Source organism: Microcaecilia unicolor, chromosome 3 (genome assembly GCF_901765095.1).
Source record: "Microcaecilia unicolor chromosome 3, aMicUni1.1, whole genome shotgun sequence".
Classification (NCBI taxonomy): domain Eukaryota; kingdom Metazoa; phylum Chordata; class Amphibia; order Gymnophiona; family Siphonopidae; genus Microcaecilia; species Microcaecilia unicolor.
This window is the reverse complement of record NC_044033.1, coordinates 236,297,952-236,316,796: the sequence shown is the minus strand read 5'-3', so window position 1 is coordinate 236,316,796 and position 18,845 is coordinate 236,297,952. Positions and strand designations below refer to the sequence as shown.

At 43.3% G+C, this 18,845-nt stretch overlaps 1 pseudogene; it reads right to left on the bottom strand.

Moving 5' to 3' along the window:
• Positions 1-13,067, bottom strand: part of LOC115464458 — an 86,044-nt pseudogene extending 72,977 nt beyond the window's left edge.
• Between the last annotated feature and the right edge of the window lie 5,778 nt (positions 13,068-18,845).

The window sequence follows — 18,845 nt, the reverse complement described above, 5'->3', positions numbered from 1 at the left end:
GCCGGAGAACGTGGTACGGGCGGTTAGCTTGACGGAGTTTAAAAAGGGGTTAGATAGATTCCTAAAGGACAAGTCCATAGACCGCTATTAAATGGACTGGAAAAATTCCTCATTTTTAGGTATAACTTGTCTGGAATGTTTTTACGTTTGGGGAGCGTGCCAGGTGCCCTTGACCTGGATTGGCCACTGTCGGTGACAGGATGCTGGGCTAGATGGACCTTTGGTCTTTCCCAGTATGGCACTACTTATGTACTTATGTACTTATGAATATTGTAAGTTATGTGGCTGTCTCCCACAAGTAAGTGTGACCATTTATACCAGCTCAATTTCTGGCTTACGTTCTTGCGTCTAAGCGCATGTATACCCTGTAAACTAGTGCTTACATTCCCTTATATAATACTAGGCTCCCACTAGTTTTCCTGTTATAGATTTGCTCCTCTAAGTCGCAGAGGTCACAGAACTGCTCAGCCATAGACACTTTACCACAAGGAGAAAATAGTGACTGTGCTGAAAGAATAAAAATGTAAACACATCTTGTGCTCAAAGGTACAAACATGTAGTTTAGCTTCCTCAGGTCCAGTGGAGGTGGTTTGGCAGTGGAAGCAGCATAAGGACATGAGTAGCCATACTGGGCCAGACCAATGGTCCATCTAGCCCAATATCCTGTTTTCTAAACAGTGGCCAAGCCAGGTGACAAGTACCTGGCATAAACCCAAATCATGCAACCTTCCATGTAGAACCCCAAAGAATAGCAAAATTCTGGAATCCTAAAGAGTAACAAGTTTCTATCAGAATCTCAAAGAGTAGCAACATTCCATACTACAAATCCCAGGGCAAGCAGTTGCTTCCCATGTCTGTCTCAATAGCAGACTATGGACTTTTCCTCCAGGAATTTGTCTAACAATTTTTAAAACCCAGAGACAGCAAGAACAGGAGGGGTTAGGCCTGGCAGGGAAAATTAAATAGAAGGGAGGATTCAGGACCTAATGATAAAGGGGGGGGGGGGGAGGGGCGAGATCACTGTAACATCTAAGCTGAGCAGGCATCCTCCACCTATAGTCCTGCCACTGGGGGGAGGGGGGTAGTTTCACTATTACATTGCTGGGTATTTGTGACCTGGATTGGCCACTGTTGGAAACAGGATGCTGGGCTCGATGGACCTTTGGTCTTTCCCAGTATAGCAATACTTATGTACATTTTTCAATAGTGAGAGACAGGCAAGCTCTGCAGGACTCAAAGGAAACTGCCTGCCCCTAGCAACTGAAACCACAGTATTGAAGCACCACACACACCCCCACTGGCAGCAATGCATTTGGAGGACTCCCACTCAGCTTAGAGGGAACAATGAGCAAGATGCCACTGGACACCCGAGGTGGGAGGATAAGGAAAGAAAAGGTGTTCTTGGTCCTGGCAGAAAGGAAAAGTAGATGATAGACACCTTGCAGGGAGGGAAGGGGAAATGCTGGACACAGAGCAGGAGATAGGAAGAGGAAAACAAATGCTGGATATGACGCAGGGGAGATGGAAGAGAATGGGACATGCTGGACTGTGGTGGGATAGAGAAAGAAAAGTGATAGACTACTGGGAGAGGTGGGGAAAAGAAGCAAAAATGCTGGACATGGGACATGGCGGAAAGGAAGAGAGAGGAGATGCCGGACATGGGCATGCAAGAAGACAGAGAGAGAAGGGAAGCTAGTGAGACACTGGGTAAGGAGCGAGAGAGATGGGAAATGGGAGGGCTGGAGTGAGGGAGATGAAAAGCTATAGGTCAATGCAGAGGCAAAAGAAAGTGATTGAGGATTGTAGAGTGAGAAGAAGAGATGAAATAACTTGAAAAAGGAAAATTGTTTTGCTTTTATGTGTACTTGAAATTACAAGGGTAACTTGGCAGTATTGAAAATTTACTTTTCATTCTTTAGTTTCATCATTATTTGAAGAACGTCCACTTTAAGAACGGTCTTGGTGAAGATGTATCTTTTGATGAGAATGGAGACCTCACCATTGGATACGATATCATCAATATTGTCTATTTACCTAATGGGATACAGGGGCATGAAATTATTGGTAGTTATAACACTTATGCTCCTCTGGGATAGGATTTCACCATTGATGAGAAGGCCATCGTGTGGGAGAGTGACTTCACTGAAGTGAGAATCAAGTTCTACTAAAATATGATGAAACTTACAGAAGCCACAAGTAAATGCTGTTACCTAGATTCAGGAGATATAAGATATGCACATGTTGCCCCGTTCATGCTCTGCCCAGACTCCACCCTTATGAATGGCCCCCTGTAAAACATGTACTGTTGAAGAGAAATGTGTAGTAAAAGAATAGCATAAGGTATATTTTTAGTGTTCACAGACCTTTCTTCACACATAATTGCTGTAGACTGTAGATGGTAAATAACTCCTAATAAATAAATGTGCGCATATATATATATCAGTATTCAAGTCATTTATGAGCATTTGTAGTGACTAAATGTAAGCACCTTCCCCTTTATATTCAAAGCTAATGGCCGCTGACTGATTAAATAGTGTTTCAGCACCTAACCGCGAATATTCTATGTGAGATAACTGGTTATCTCCACTGCATTTTCACAGTCAGTGCTGTAAAGTTAACCGGCTATATCATCTGATAATTGGCAGTATTCTCGGCACTGACTGGCTAATTTCAGCAGGCAAATCAGTCCTATCTTTGCCCGTTATTAACTTAACCAACCAGCACTGAAAATGGGCTGCGGTAGTGTAGGTGCTTGTTATGGATGCGTACAGATGCTTTTTTCAACACACCTGTAAACAAAGGTCTTTTTAAAATTTTTGCCGAACATGGATGTGTGGCAAAATAAAAATTGGCGCACATCCATTTTGGGTCTGAGACCTTACCACCAGCCATTGACTTAGCGGTAAGGTCTCTCGCGTTAACCATGCGGTAATCACCTACGTGCGTCAACCAGCACCTACACCCGATTTTAGCTGCGTGCCAGAAAATAAAATATATTTTCTGGCACGCGTAGCAGATGCACGTCAAAAATGAAATTAACGGGCCACACGGTAGCCGGGCGGTAACTCTGAATTGACGCGTATTGGGCGTGTGTAGGCACCTATGAGGCTTAGCAAAAGGGCCCCTAAGTTAGCCAAACAAATAAAACCAGAATATTCAAAACCGGTCAACAGAAATGGCCTGGCATTGAATATCTGTGATCAGCACTGGCCGTGGCACTTATGCGGCTACCTCCCACCAGCTTAATATCAGTCCCCTTCTTTCTAGATTTCTCCCTTACTGTGCATAAAATTAATTTAATACAAGTTAACCACTGAATTTTCTCAAGTAAAGTCAATTTGTTAAGTTAGAAGCTTATTAACACAAATGTTTGACATGAACCAAAAGAAGTCTGGAAATCTTTTTTTTTTTTTTTTTTTCTTAAAAGCCAAAATGAACCAAAAAGAGCCAAAAATATTTTTCCTTTGTTCAACCCTACCAGATTTAAGTGATTTTCCAGCCACAAGTGGGCTGACAAGGTTAAGGTTGAAAATTTACATAGACTTCGGCACTGGTAATATAAACCAAAGTTCTGGCTGTTGTTGTGTGTACTTAAACTTATGTGCTTCAAAATTAGATCTGATTCACAAGATCTTTGTTCTAAAACAATACACAATGTGAATCTCATTTGCACACTTACAACCACTGCATGTGTGCTCATGTATTGAAAATGAGAGGATAAGACCTCGTACTACTGTGGCTCTACTCGGTTGCCTTTAACTGGAAAAATACTGTTAGCACACAGTTAAAAAGTAATCATAGGCAAAAAACCTCTCATTGAACTCTTTTAACAACGTGGTGCAATAATAAAAAAACCCACTTATCTTAATTTGACAGCATTCTATCTGTGCTCCGCTGCTCCGTTAATATTTTCAGAGTGAGGTCCCGATGGACCCGTTTTGCTGATGCTTTTTCAAGGGTCCTCACCGTCTGACCCTGGGAGCTACAAATTCAAAATGCTACAAGTGGAGGAGTAGCCTAGTGGTTAGTGCAGTGGACTTTGATCCTGGGGAACTGAGTTTGATTCCCACTGCAGCTCCTTGTGACTCTGGGCAAGTCACTTAACCCTCCATTGCCCCTGGTACAAAATAAGTACTTGAATATATGTAAACTGCTTTGAATGTAGTTGCAAAAAACCTCAGAAAGGCAGTATAGTAACATAGTAGATGACAGCAGAAAAAGACCTGCATGGTCCATCCAGTCTGCCCAACAAGATAAACTCATATGTGCTACTTTTTGTGTATACCTTGATTTGTTCCTGTCCTCTTCCGGGCACAGACCGTATAAGTTTGCCCAGCACTATCCCCGCCTCCCAACCACCAGTCCCGCCTCCCACCACCGGCTCTGGCATAGACCGTATCGTCCCATTTCCCTTTCCCTAATAAAAATCCATTCAAATATAATGACATTTCTTATATCCACTCAATTATTCAATAAAATCAAACAATGTCAATCCGATTGCTGAGAATGTCCACCAGAGGATAACACGCTAGATCAAAAAGGAACTGACACATATCCATGTTTCGGCACAAATGCTTGCCTCAGGGGGTCATAAAATCTGCACTTACTAGTGTAAGATTTGATATGCAATGCAGACCTCTGTGGTGACAAGCAAGACACAATTGGAGATCAATGATAAAATGTGTGTAGACAGCAAAAGTGTTGTCCTATCCCTACTCTCATAGTACTGGGTGATATCACGGAACATGTGGGCAGCACAAGGCTGTAGATGCTTAATGATGGTCCCTGCTCTGTGAAATTACACAAGGGTGAAAATCTGTAGAGACCAAGTCTAATCCACAGTTTGGATGGCATGATTTTTCTTTGGAGAATAAGAGAAAAAGTAGTAACATAGTAGATGATGGCAGAGAAAGACCCGTACAGTCCATCCAGTCTGCCCAATAAGATAAACTCATATGTGCTACTTTATGTGTGTACCTGACCTTGATTTGTATCTGCCTAGCACTAGCCCCGCCTCTCAACCACTAGCCCCGCCTCCCACCACCGGTGCTGCCACCCAATTTCTGCTAAGCTTCTGAGGATCCATTCCTTCTGAACACAATTCCTTTATGTTTATCACACGCATTTTTGAATTGTGTTACCGTTTTCATCTCCACCACCTCCTGCAGGAGGGCATTCCAAGTGCCCACCACTCTCTCCATGAAAAAATACTTCCTGACATTTTTCTTGAGTCTGCCTCCCTTCAACCTCATTTCGTGTCCTCTAGTTCTACTACCTCCCCATCTCCGAAAAAGGTTCGTTTGCGGATTAATACCTTTCAAATATTTGAATGTCTGTATCATATCACCCGTTTCTCCTTTCCTCCAGGGTATCCATGTTCAGGTCAGCAAGTCTCTCCTCATATGTCTTGTAATGCAAATCCCGTACCATTTTTGTAGCTTTTCTTTGCATCACTTCAATTCTTTTTACATCCTTAGCAAGATACGGCCTCCAAAACTGAACACAATACTCCAGGTGGGACCTCACCAATGACTTGTACAGGGGCATCAACACCTCCTTTCTTCTGCTGGTCACACCTCTCTCTGTACAGCCTAGCAACCTTCTGGCTATGGCCACCGCCTTGTCACACTGTTTCGTCACCTTCAGATCCTCAGATACTATCACCCCAAGCTCCCTCTCCCCGTCTGTACATATCAGACTCTCACCGCCTAACACATATGTCTCCCGTGGACTTCTACCCCCTAAGTACATCACTTTGCATTTCTTTGCATTGAATTTTAATTGCCAAACCATAGACCATTCTTCTAGCTTCTGCAGATCCTTTTTCATGTTTTCCACTCCCTCCGGGGTGCCCACTGTGTTACAAATCTTGGTATCATCCGCAAAAAGGCAAACTTTACCTTCTAACCCTTCGGCAAAGTCACTCACAAATATACTGAACAGATTCGGCCCCAGCACCGATCCCTGTCTATTCCACAGGGTCAAAATCTGTACAGGACGATGTCCATGTCTCATATAGTGGGCAAAGGTCCCAACAGGGACTTGTTTCACAAAGACTTCTTCCGGAGACCTTGCCGATTAACTTGACAACCTAGTATAGCTGCATGAGATTGCTCTCAGGAACATGGAAGTTGTGTTTCTGACAGCAGGGGGAAGGGGCGAGTAAGCTGAAGCCTCTGATATTTAGTGCTTTTTCTGCTGTCCATCTTAATTATGTGGGCTCTGACATTGAGTGTCAGTATCTTCTGCGATTGCCCAAATCTAAATCCTGATCACCCCAGTTCTCCCTGGATGGTGTGGTATCTGCCAGACATAATATTCAGCACCACTGCCGTGTTAAATGCCGATGAACCTTCTCCTAAGGTGTTCAGTGTGATTTAACGAGGCAGGACCACACTATCCAAGGGACATAAAATATTGTCATACTGCCCATTGTGCTATAGTCCGTTCCTGCATTGTAAAATTATCCATGAGTAGAGAGGTGTGGTAGCCGTGTTAGTCCATTTTTAAAAGTAATCAATAGAAATAAAACATGGAAAAGAAAATAAGATGATACCTTATTTATTGGACATAACTTAATATATTTCCTGATTAGCTTTCGAAGGTGGCCCTTCTTCGTCAGATCGGAAATAAGCAAATGCTGGTAGATGACAGTATATGTAAGTGAAACATCAAAGCATTTCAGTGACAGTCTAACAGGATGGGGGTGGATAGGTGAGAGACAGGGAGATATGCGTGGAGATATGCGTGGAGACAGGAGGGTGACAAAGCAGTACAATTTTATGGTTTACTAGTAAAAAAGGCCCGTTTCTGTTTGAAATGAAACAGGCTCTAGCAAGGTTATCCCCCCCCTCGCTCTCTCCCTCTGTCCCCTCCAAGTCCCACGGCCCCCTTTCCTCTCCCCTGCAACTCGCCACTTTGTCCATAAGTTTCCAGGTATTCTGTATGGCTGTTTTTTTTTTTTAAACAGGTGGTGCATTCCCCCCCTCCCCCTCCCCTGTCCTCTGAGTTCCAGGACCCCACTCCCTCTCTCCCTCCCTCTGTCACTCTCCTTCCCTCTGTCCGTCCTCTGAGTTCCAGACCCGCCCCCTTGCCGTTTTTGACTTGCAGCGGTTGGACGGGCGATCTGCCGGTTTATTTGGGTTTGTTTTTTTTTGTTTTCGGGGCGGGCTGCAGGTTGTCTCGCGCTCCTGGGTCGGCGGGCTGGCGTTTGCGTGCTCATTCCTGTGCGGGCGTGCTGGCGTTGGCATGCTGTATCGTGCTGCCTAGAGGGAGACGTGGGCGCCAAGCCGGGGACCCTGGGCTGCACGCTGTAGGAAGTGTGGGGCAGAAGCAGTGGCGACGGCCATTGGCGAGTGAAGGGTTCAGCACAGGAGAGAGCGGCTCGTGAGCCAGGGAGTCTTCCTCTGGTTTTTGCCCTTTTTCTTTGCTTTTATTTTCCCTGTATGTTCGATGAAGCTGCCTTTGCCCACACTGCTGTTGCTTGGGCTCTCTGGATGACGTCATCCGAGGCTTCAGTCCCAGGCACAGCCAATCAGAATGGAGGCACGGACCCAGGCAGCTTCATGGAACGTTCATGGTGCAAATTAGTATATAGGATAATGGGCTAGAAAACCCAGATCTTTAAGTCCTGTCTGGTGGGTGTCAAAATATGTAATCATTCTGACTTCAAAGGTCTTACGTTCCTGTATTGTTTTAAAGTTCCCTTTCAGGATTCTTACCATGAAAGCACTGGTACAGTGTTCTGGTTTTGTAAAATGCTGCCCCACGGAGGAGAAATCCTAATTGCTACTAGCATTTTTCATATGGTGTCTATGTAAATTAAATCTCTTCTTTAGCATCTGACTTGTTTCTCCAATGTAGCAGCCTTCGTTGCATTTTTTACACTGAATGATATATACCACATTGGAAGATGAGCATGTGAAAGATTCCTTAATGTTGAATATTTTTCCTTTGTGAATGACCATGGCGTCCTGTAAATGATATATTGCAAGGATGTGTGCCATTCTTTTCTTTTTGAGTCTGTGTTGGGAGCTTACTTCTAATTAGCTTGTGTTTTAAGTTGGGTGGCTGTTGGAAGGCCAGCACTGGTGGGGATGGGAATATCTCTTTCAGTAATTCATCCTCCTGGAGTAGAGGCTGTAGATCTTTTATGATTTTTCTTAAATTTTCCAGCTCTGGGTTGTATGTCACTATAAGGGGGATTCTGTCTGTGGCTTTTTTTTTCTTTGTACTGTAGCAGATTTTCCCTGAGTGTTTTGAGGGAGGAGGCAATATTCTTGGAGATTATTTTGGGGTTGTAGCCTTTCTGTTCGAAGGATGCAGTCAGGATTTCAAGGTGTCTGTCTCTGTCCCCTGGATCAGAGCAGATACGGTGGTATCGTGTGGCTTGGCTGTAAATAATGGATCTTTTTGTATGTGAAGGGTGGAAGCTGGATTTGTGGAGGTAGCTGCATTTGTCTGTGGATTTCTTGTATATGGATGTTTGTATATAGCCATCGCTGATTGAGCCTGTGGTGTCCAAAATATTGACTTTTTCTGGGGAGTAGTCAATTTTGAATCTGATTGTAGGATGGTATGTATTGAAGGTTTTCTAGCCCATTATAAACCATAAAATTGGTTCTTCTTTGTCACCCTCCTATCTCCATGCATCTCCCTGCCCCTCATCCGCCGGACTCTTCCTGTCTCTCACCTATCCACTGTCACTGAAATGCTTTGATGTTCCACTTATATATACTGTCATCTACCAGCATTTGCTTATTTCCAATCTGACGAAGAAGGGCAACCTTTGAAAGCTAATCAAGAAAAGTATTAAGTTATGTCCAATAAAAAAGGTATCATCTTATTTTCTTTTCCATGTTTTATTTTGTTTTATTTCTATTGATTAAAATTATCCATAATGTAAGAGAACTATTTTCAGTGTCATAAAACTAATGCTATTTATGAGATACTTAGACAATATTTTTCATTCTCAGAAGACCAATGGCCCAATCAAAAAAGAGATGCCTACATTCCAAAACTGACAACCTTCCTGTCCTATGAAGAGCCTTTGGGGATAGAGAGAGACTACTAGAACCAGGGAGGAGTGGAGGGAGAGTTAGGAGCGATGGCTGGAGACCAGGAGAGAGGGGGGTTGAAATGAACTTCAAGGGGACTAAGAATTATTTTTTATTTTTTGTTTCATTTCACTGTTTGTTTTTTTTTTTAAATTATTTTTCATTTTGTAACCCCACCTCTCTCCTTCTTCCCTGATTACAATCATGCCTTCAATTTTTCTGAAATCTACCCCATTCCCTCAGCAGTCCTGCACTTACCTAGTCCTTAGGGTCTATCAGTCCTGGATTTACTGGTAACATTTTAAAGTACAGCACACTCCGCTTGGTATATTATGGATCTCTCTGTAAATCATGATCTTAATATAGATCTAAAGTACCCAGAAAAATGCTTGTCCAGAACCGGTGTTTGGGGGTTCAAAGGGGTATAGAGCAGGGTGGAGGGAAGGGGTGGAGGGGTAAAAGGGGCACTCAGGGAAGACAAGGCCATAGCAGAAAGATTAAATGAATTCTTTGCTTCGGTCTTCACTGAGGAAGATGTTGGAGAGATACTGGTGCCAGAAATGGTATTCAATGCTGACGAATCAGAGAAACTGAATCAAATCTCTGTAAACCTGGAAGATGTAATACATAGTAACATAGTAGATGATGGCAGAAAAAGACCTGCACGGTCCATCCAGTCTGCCCAACAATATAAACTCATATGTGCTACTTTTTGTGTATACCTTACCTTGATTTGTATCTGCCATTTTCAGGGCACAGACCGTAGAAGTCTTGCCCAGCACTAGCCCCGCCTCCCCCCACCAGCTCTGCCACCCAATCTCGGCTAAGCTTCTGAGGATCCATTTCTTCCAAACAGGATTCCTTTATGTTTATCCCACGCAAGTTTGAATTCCGTTACCATTTTCATCTCCACCACCTCCCGCGGGAGGGCATGCCAAGTATCCACCACTCTCTCCATGAAAAAATACTTCCTAACATTTTTCTTGAGTCTGCCTCCCTTCAATCTTATTTCATGCCCTCTAGTTCTACCGCCTTCCCATCTCCGGAAAAGGTTTGAAGAGTGACAAATCATCAGGACCGGATGGTATTAATCCCAGAGTATTGATAGAATTGAAAAATGAACTTGCAGTACTGTTAGTAATATGTAATTTATCTTTAAAATCAAGCATGGTACCAGAAACTTGGAGGGTGGCCAATGTAAAGTCAATTTTTAAAAAGGGTTCCAGAGGTGATCCGGGAAACTACAGACCGGTGAGTCTGAAGACAGAACAAAATTACAGAGCATATTCAAAAGCATGAATTAATGAGACAAAGCCAACGTAGATTTAGTGAAGGGAAATCTTGCCTCACCAATCTACTACATTTCTTTGAAGGGGTGAACAAACATGTGGATAAAGGTGAGCCAGTCGATATTGTGTATCTGGATTTTCAAAAGGGCATTTCACAAAGTACCTCATGAAAGACTCCAGAGAAAACTGGAGAGTCATGGGATAAGAGGTAGTGTTCTATTGTGGATTAAAAACTGGTTAAAGGATAGAAAACAGAGAGTAGGGTTAAATGGTCAGTATTCTCAATGGAGAAGGGCAGTTAGTGGGGAAAGATAGAAAACAGAGAGTAGGGTTAAATGGTCAGTATTCTCAATGGAGAAGAGTAGATAGTGAGGTTCCCCAGGGGTCTGTGTTTGGACCGCTGCTTTTTAACATATTTATAAATGATCTAGATATGGGAATAACTAGTGAGGTAATTAAATTTGCCGATGACACAAAGTTATTCAAAGTTGTTAAATTGCAAGAGGATTGTGAAAAATTGCAAGATGACCTTACGAGTCTGGGTATCCAAATGGCAGATGATGTTTAATGTAAGCAAGTGCAAAGTGATGCATATTTATTTATTTATTTATTTGTTGCATTTGTATCCCACATTTTCCTGCCTAATTGCAGGCTCAATGTGGCTTACATTATGCCATAATGGCGATCGCCATTTCCGGGATGAGAAATACAAAGTGTATGGTGTACAGAGCTGCGTATGCCTTGTAGCGCTATAGAAATGATAAGTAGTAGTAGTAGTATTGCATTAAAGTTCATAGCTAATAAAGTAATGTACAGAATCAGACAATCTGATTGTTACATTTGTACCCTGCGCTTTCCCACTCATGGCAGGCTCAATGTGGCTTATATGGGGCAATGGAGGGTTAAGTGACTTGCCCAGAGTCACAAGAAGCTGCCTGTGCTGGGAATTGAACTCAGTTCCTCAGCACCAAAGTCCACCACCCTAACCCCTAGGCCACTCCTCCACTCGATATAGAAGTTCTTTTCTGCAAATAAGTAGCAATATGTTATAGTTCATTAGTAACAGAGTTCATGAATTAGTCAGTTGTGAAGAGTTCGATTTTGTCTGGGTTTAGAGAGTATCATTGTTTAATAGTTAGGATGGATCACTGTGGGAAAGAGGAACCCAAACTATAGGTATGTGATGCAAGGTTGCGCATTAGGAGTCACCGACCAGGAGAAGGATCTAGGAGTTATCGTTGACGATACTTTGAAACCCTCTGGTCTGTGTGCTGTGGCGGCAAAGAGAGCAAAAAGAATGTTAGGTATTATTAGTAAAGGAATGGAAAATAAAAACAAGGATATTATAATGCCTTTGTATCGCTCCATAGTGTGACCGCACCTTGAATACTGTGTGCAGTTTTGGTCACTGTATTTCAAAAAAGATAAAGTAGAATTAGAAAAGGTACAGAGAAGGGCGATGAAAATGATAAAGGAGATGAGATGACTTCCCTATGAGGAAAGGCTAAAACAGCTAGGGCATTTCAGCTTAGAGCAAAGATGGCTGAGCGGAGATATAGTAACCTGCTAGTATCCCCTTTCCTCAACTTATATTCAGCATCACCTCTCTCTCTCTCTCTTCTCTCTCCCTATCCTACCCCCTTTCCATCATTGCTCCTCTGTATCCTTGTCCTTATGCTTACTCCATGCCCAGTTTCTCTTCTCTGTGCCCTGTCTATCCCTTTTCTCTCCCTTTCCTCCTGCACCCCCACCCTATGTCCAGCAGATTAAACCCAGTTCAAGACACTTTCAAGGACCTAAAACTATATAAGCAAATACTTCAGCTGAAGAAGCAGAATCAGCACCAAATTAAAGGGTCTTTTACTAAAGGGTAGTAGGGCTACCATGCAGGAAGTGCGTGCCAAAAACACTACCGCCACGGTGCGCGCTCAGGCATCCCGTGGTATTGCTGTGATCAACATGCACTGATCCCCATGTTAGAAAATTGTTGGGGGGCTGTAGTAGGCATGGCCAGTGATAAAAGTGCAGTGTCAGCGCTTTGCCCCATGCTGCCCAATTAGCACACAAGTAGCGTGTGAGCCCTTACGTACATAGTAACATCCATCTAGTCTGCCCAACAAGATCAACTCTTACTGCCTACTAAATAGGTCGGTAAGGGGCTCAGATAGTAATGGCCACACCCTACTTTGGAAATTAGCACACGGCCAGGCCCATAAATGACACCAACTGAAATTTAGCTAAAAAAGTGGCCACAGCACACACACTAACAGTTGCGCAGACCATTGTTTAGCATGTCTTTGAAAAACGACCCCCAAATCAGTGCCTTATCTCCCTCCCTCGAGTTTCACCAGGCAGCTCAGGTGAAAATCTTCAAGTTACAGCCGGGACAGGACAAAATTCCAGCAGTGGGTGTATCGGAGTCTGATCCCAGTCCAAAGTCCCAGCACTTACCACTAGAGAGTCTCGGTGGAGGTTAAGAGCAAGAGAACAGGAGGAGAGTGAAAGCCCAGTCAGAGTTGCTCATGTCCGCAACATTCCATCCAGATCTGAAGTGAAATCCTAGGGGTGGCAGGTGAATCGCTTATAATTAATACTGCATGTCCCCTCTCCAAGTGCAGATTAGACATAGGATTGGTCAAGAACGAAAGGAGCTCCTCCTGAGTGAAGACGAGTTTGTGTTGTGTGCAGAGAGAAAGTTACTGCTTTCACTTTCGTGTTTGCACTGCAGGTCAGGACGGAGGTGACTTAAAGCATTTTACAGTTTTTTTTTTTTCCAAGGCTGAGGCACACCTACAACAGCGATAACAGGAAGAACCAGGCAAAGGTATAAACTGGTGTAAATAAATACTCAGGAAAAAAAACAGCCATAAACTTTGCACTCTGTGAGTACTTTGAAAAGTGCACTCTTTTTGGGAATAAATTTTAAAACTGATCACATAAGTATTAGGAGGCCTTTTACTAATGCTTTCCCTACTAATTCTATCTTTGAATTTCAGATAGAAAAAAAAAGTCATATGCTGAAGTACCCAGAAAGCAGAGTGTGGAATGACAGTGAAAGTCTAACAGAGACACTGAGGTGAACTCTATTTCTAGCTGAGATCCAAAATCTATAGAGACATCATGTGGTGGTTATTTGGTCTCATTGCTCAAAGGTTCAGCCTTGAGGGATATCAACTCCTTATCTATGCATTTAATATTAAATATAGGTTACATAGTAACATAGTAACATAGTAGATGACGGCAGAAAAAAGACCTGCACGGTCCATCCAGTCTGCCCAACAAGACAACTCATGTTTGCTACTTTTGTGTACACCCTACTTTGATTTGTACCTGTGCTCTTCAGGGCACAGACCGTATAAGTCTGCCCAGCACTAGCCCCGCCTCCCAACCACCGGCTCTGGCATAGACCGTATAAGTCTGCCCCGCACTATCCCCGCCTCCCAACCTCCAGCCCCGCCTCCCACTACCGGCTCTGCTATCCAATCTCGGTTAAGCTCTTGAGGATTCTTTCCTTCTGAACAGGATTCCTTTATGTTTATCCCACGCATGTTTGAATTCCGTTACCGTTTTCCTCTCCACCACCTCCCGCGGGAGGGCATTCCAAGGTTGTTTCTCTTATTAAAAAAATATAAACTTGTAGAAACTATGCCTTCAATAACAGAGAGACAAATATTAATTTGACTGGAATTCTTAGTGGAGTAGATAATAATACCAAAAATAGTTTTATGCATCTAGTCTGTAGAAAATAGTTCAGTGTGGAAAATTTGGTTGTGTGATCAGAATCTACCAGGTATTTGACTCCCTGCTGGACAGAGCAAGGGGTCACTGTTTATACAATAGAATCTACAGTCTTAGGGACGACTAATCAAATTTGTTCTTCTATCGTACAAAATGCCAACGTACACAGTTACATCTGCTCGGATGTTGTTTTAAATATATGCACATACTCTCTCCATATACTTACATTATTTGCAAAATACATTTGTCCCTGAGAACACCTGCATGTGTCATCTTTATAGTGGATCCTTGATAAGTGGGTATATTGCATGCGATTTTATAAAACAGGTTCATTTGTAGAAAAATCTTCCTAAGATTAACCCTCCCCCACATGAGCATAACATCAGCAGTACTTTCTCTTCTGCTTCTTTCCCCTTTGGCAGTGATGTCATACACCTTGATCATCGAGCACTGTGATTAGACAGTTTGATTCCCACTGTAGCGCGTTGTGATCCTGGGCAAATCACTTAACCCTCCATTGCTCCAGGTTAAAAAAAAAGAGAAAATGTAATTGCTCTCTTAGTTACTCAATCAACCAATTGACCAAATTTTAATTGGTAATTAAATTTAGCTGATCGAACACAGCCTGACTTAAGAATAAAACATAAGATCAGACCAATGATCCAGTATCCTGTTTCCAACATTGGCCATGCCAGGTCACACGTACCAGGCAGAAACTGAGCAGCAACATTCCATGCTACCAATCCCAGGGCAAGCAGTGGCTTTCCCCTTGTCTATCTCAATAACAGACTGTGGACTTTTCCTCCAGGAACTTGTCCAAACCTTTTCAAAATGCAGAAAGGCTAACTGCCATTACTACATCTTCCGGCAATGAGTTCCAGGGGGTCTTTTACTAAGGCGCGCTCACGTTTTTAGTACGCGCTAAAATTGGGTGTGTGCTAAACGATAGAGATGCCCATAGGAATGCATTGGCGTCTCTAATGTTTAGCACACACCCAATTTTAGCGCGTGCTGAAAACATGAGCGTGCCTTAGCAAAAGGGGGTCCCAGAGCTTAACTATTCTTTGAGTGAAAAAAATACTTCCTCCTATTTGTTTTAAAAGTATTTCCATGCAATTTCATTGAGTGTCCCTTGGTCTTTGTCCTTTTTTTGAACGAGTGAAATATTGATTCGCCTCCACCCGCTCCACACCACTCAGGATTTTGTAGACCTCAATCATAATCCCCCTCAGCCATCTCTTTTCCAAACTGAAGAGCTCTATCCACTTTAGCCTTTCCTCATATGGGAGCAGTTCCATCCCCTTTATCAATTTGGTTGCCCTTCTTTGAACCTTTTCTAATTCCACTATATCTTTTTTGAGATACTGTGATCAGAACTGAACACAGTACTCAAGGTGAGGTTGCACCATGGAGTAAAATAGAGGCATTATAATATTTTTGCATTCCTCTCCTAATAATTCCTAGCATCCTATTTACTTTTTTGCTCACCGCCACACACCAGGCAGAAGACTTTGGTGTATTGTCTGCAATGACACCTAGGTATTTTTCATGAGTGCCGACTCCTAAAGTGGACCATAGTATCTGATTTGGATTATTCTTCCCAATAAGCATCACTTTGCCTTTGTCTACATTAAATTTAATCAGCCATTTGGATGTCCAGTCTTCCACTTTCCTAAGGTCTTCCTGCAATTTTTCACAATCCGCATGTGTTTTAATAACTTTGAATAGTTTTGTGTCATCTGCACTTGTTGTTCCGATTTCCAGATCATTTACAAATAAACTAAGTAGCACCTGTCCCAGTACAAATCCCTGTAGCACTCCACTATTCACCCCCTCCATTGAGAAAGATGGCCATTTAACCCTACCCTCTGTTTTCTGTCCAGTAATCAATTCTTAAGCCACAGAAGGACATTGCCTCCTATCCCATGACTCCTTAATTTGATTACAGCCAGCCTATTGAATCTAAACCTCACTATCTATCGAACCTTACCAAGTGGGGAGTGGTGGGGGCGGTCCGCCCCGGGTGCACGCCGCTGGGGGGTGCTGCGCGCCGGTCAGCGTCGTTGGTTTCCATGCTCCCTCTGCCTCGGAACAGTAACCTGTTCCGGGGCAGAGGGAGCATGGAAACCAACGACGCTGAGCGGCACGCGGCACCCCCCCAGCGGCGTGCACCCAGGGGGGGTCTTTCGCCGGGGTGGGGGGTGTCCCTTTGCCGGGGGGGGGGTCATGCTGAACGCCACTGATGAGAGGGAAGTAGTCACCACAAGGTTTCTACAAGAACGTTATGTCACAACCAAAGGATCGATGGAATGTGGACGGGACTCACACACATTTAACTTATAAAATACTATACGTTATGCATTTATCTCCAGCTTTTTGGTTCAAGCACTTACACCAGCTCTAATGCTATTGTAAGCCTCTATTCCTTAATTCAATTTATCCTGTAGCTACCAGGAAAGGGTCTCTGAAGTCACCTTCAGGTGTGAAGGAGGAGTGGCCTAGTGCTTAGGGTGGTGGACTTTGGTCCTGGGGAACTGAGGAACTGAGTTTGATTCCCGCACAAGCAGCTCCTTGTGACTCTGGGCAAGTCACTTAACCTTCCGTTGCCTGCCATGAGTGGGAAAGCGCGGGGTACAAATGTAACAAAAATAAATAAGGAATAAGCTATGAGAGAATAATTTTCCTTCTGCCTGTAAATCCGGATTGAAGGACCCATGTGAACTTTCTATTATACGGAATTCAAACATGCATGGGATGTGCATAAAGGAATCCTATGCAGAAGGAATGGATCCTCAGAAGCTTAGCTACAATTGGGTGGCAGAGCAGGTGGGGGGAAGAGGGGTTGGTGGTTGGGAGGCGAGGATAGGGGAGGGCAGACTTTTATACGGTCTGTGCCACAGCCGGTGATGGAAGGCGGGACAGGTGGTTGGGAGGCAGGAAAAACTGCTGGGCAGACTTATACGGTCTGTGCCCTGAGAAAGACAGGTACAAATCAAGGTAAGGTATACACATGAGTTTATCTTGGGCAGACTGGATGGACCGTGCAGGTCTTTTTCTGCCGTCATCTACTATGTTACTATATATATCTATATATCTATATATATATCAGACAGTATAATAGAAAGAGAGAGAGAGAGAGAGATAAAATGAAGGCTCAGCATCAGTGAATAATACCTCACACACTTTAAATGATCTCAGATGCAATATATGTCAAACATAGAGGAGCCCTTTTATAAAGGCACGTACGGGCCTATGCGTGTGCAGCGTGTGTCAAATTGGCATTCTCGGCTAGCATTAGCACTTGCCGGTATTTCTGAGTTTGGTATGCGCCAAAAATCCACAGTAGAAAATAATTTTCTACCACTGGGCATTCCTAGCGGTAATCGGCAGTTGGCATGTGCTGGACGGTTACCACATGGGTAACGTATGATCCCTTACCACTAAGTCAATGGGTGGAGTTAAGGGCTCAGGCTGTAAATAGACTCACACTGGTTTTCATTTTGCCGCACATCCATTTCCTGGCCCACAAAAAAAAACCTTTTTTCCAGATGCGGTGGAGAAATTGTCCAGCGTGCATCCAATACACGCGCCCACACTACCGCAGGCCACATTTTGGTGCGCTTTTGTAAAAGGGCCCCTTAGTCTTTATTTTAGAGAACTTTGTCTTTCCACCTGAAAAGTTTAGTTTCGTTTAGCTTAGTTTATTTGATCTCGCTATACTGCCTTTCGTAAAATCAAAGTAGTTTACAAACGATAAAATAACAACTTAAAATGAAAGGAAAAGGAACTATGACTCATGATAGAAAAGGAGAAAGTAAAATCAAGAGAGAAAGAATAAAACAAGTAAAATAAAAACAAATAGAATAAAATAACAAAGGGCCCCAGCATGTCATATCTGGTGCTACAAAAATATATTTATGTAGCACCGGTATGTATCCGGTGGTAATTGGGCAGTGCCGTCGCTGCCCAGTTGCCACCGGGGTAGTGTGGGAGTCCTTACCGCCACCACTAAGGGCTCCCTCCCAAAATGACCATGTGGCAAGTGCTTCACTGGCCGTTTGGCCATTTCCTAAAAAAAAAGAAAGACCTACTTTTTACCCACTGCGGTAAAAGGGGGTCTCAGTGCACGTCAAAAAGACGTGCCAATGCTAGTACAGGCCCCCTTTTGCTGAACCTTGGTAAAAGGGGCCCATAGGGAGCCAACCGCTGTCCTACACACTGGGTCCAGACATTATATTCAAATAGGATTACCATATGGCTCCAGAAAAAAGAGGACACGTTGATCCAGTCCGGGGTTTGCTCCCACTGAAAGCAATGGAAGTAAAACAGACTGGCTCAATCTGTCCTCCTTTTTCTGGAGCCATATGGTAACCCTATATTCAAATGATATTATTAAATCAATGGATATGCGGATACATAACAGTGAATGTGTTTAGAAAAGTTTTTTTTTTACCAAGGCAGGATCTGCTGAGAGGATAGATGACACCTTAGAGAGTTCCCTTATACTTATTGTAAGTAAATGTATCTGGGCTGTGAATGTTGAAAATGTAGGATACGTGGATAATGGTTTGCTGAGTAATCTTGAAGTTTGGCTTGACCAGAATAGGAAGAAGAAGTTTATGGAATTCCTGGTGTCTCTTTATTGTGGACAAGAGAGCAGTACAGAAACAGCTTTGCTACCTTAAGCTGACAGTTTATATGATAGGGTGCAGATACTCTATTGTGTAAATGGGGATGGGACGACTTCCCTATGAGGAAAGGC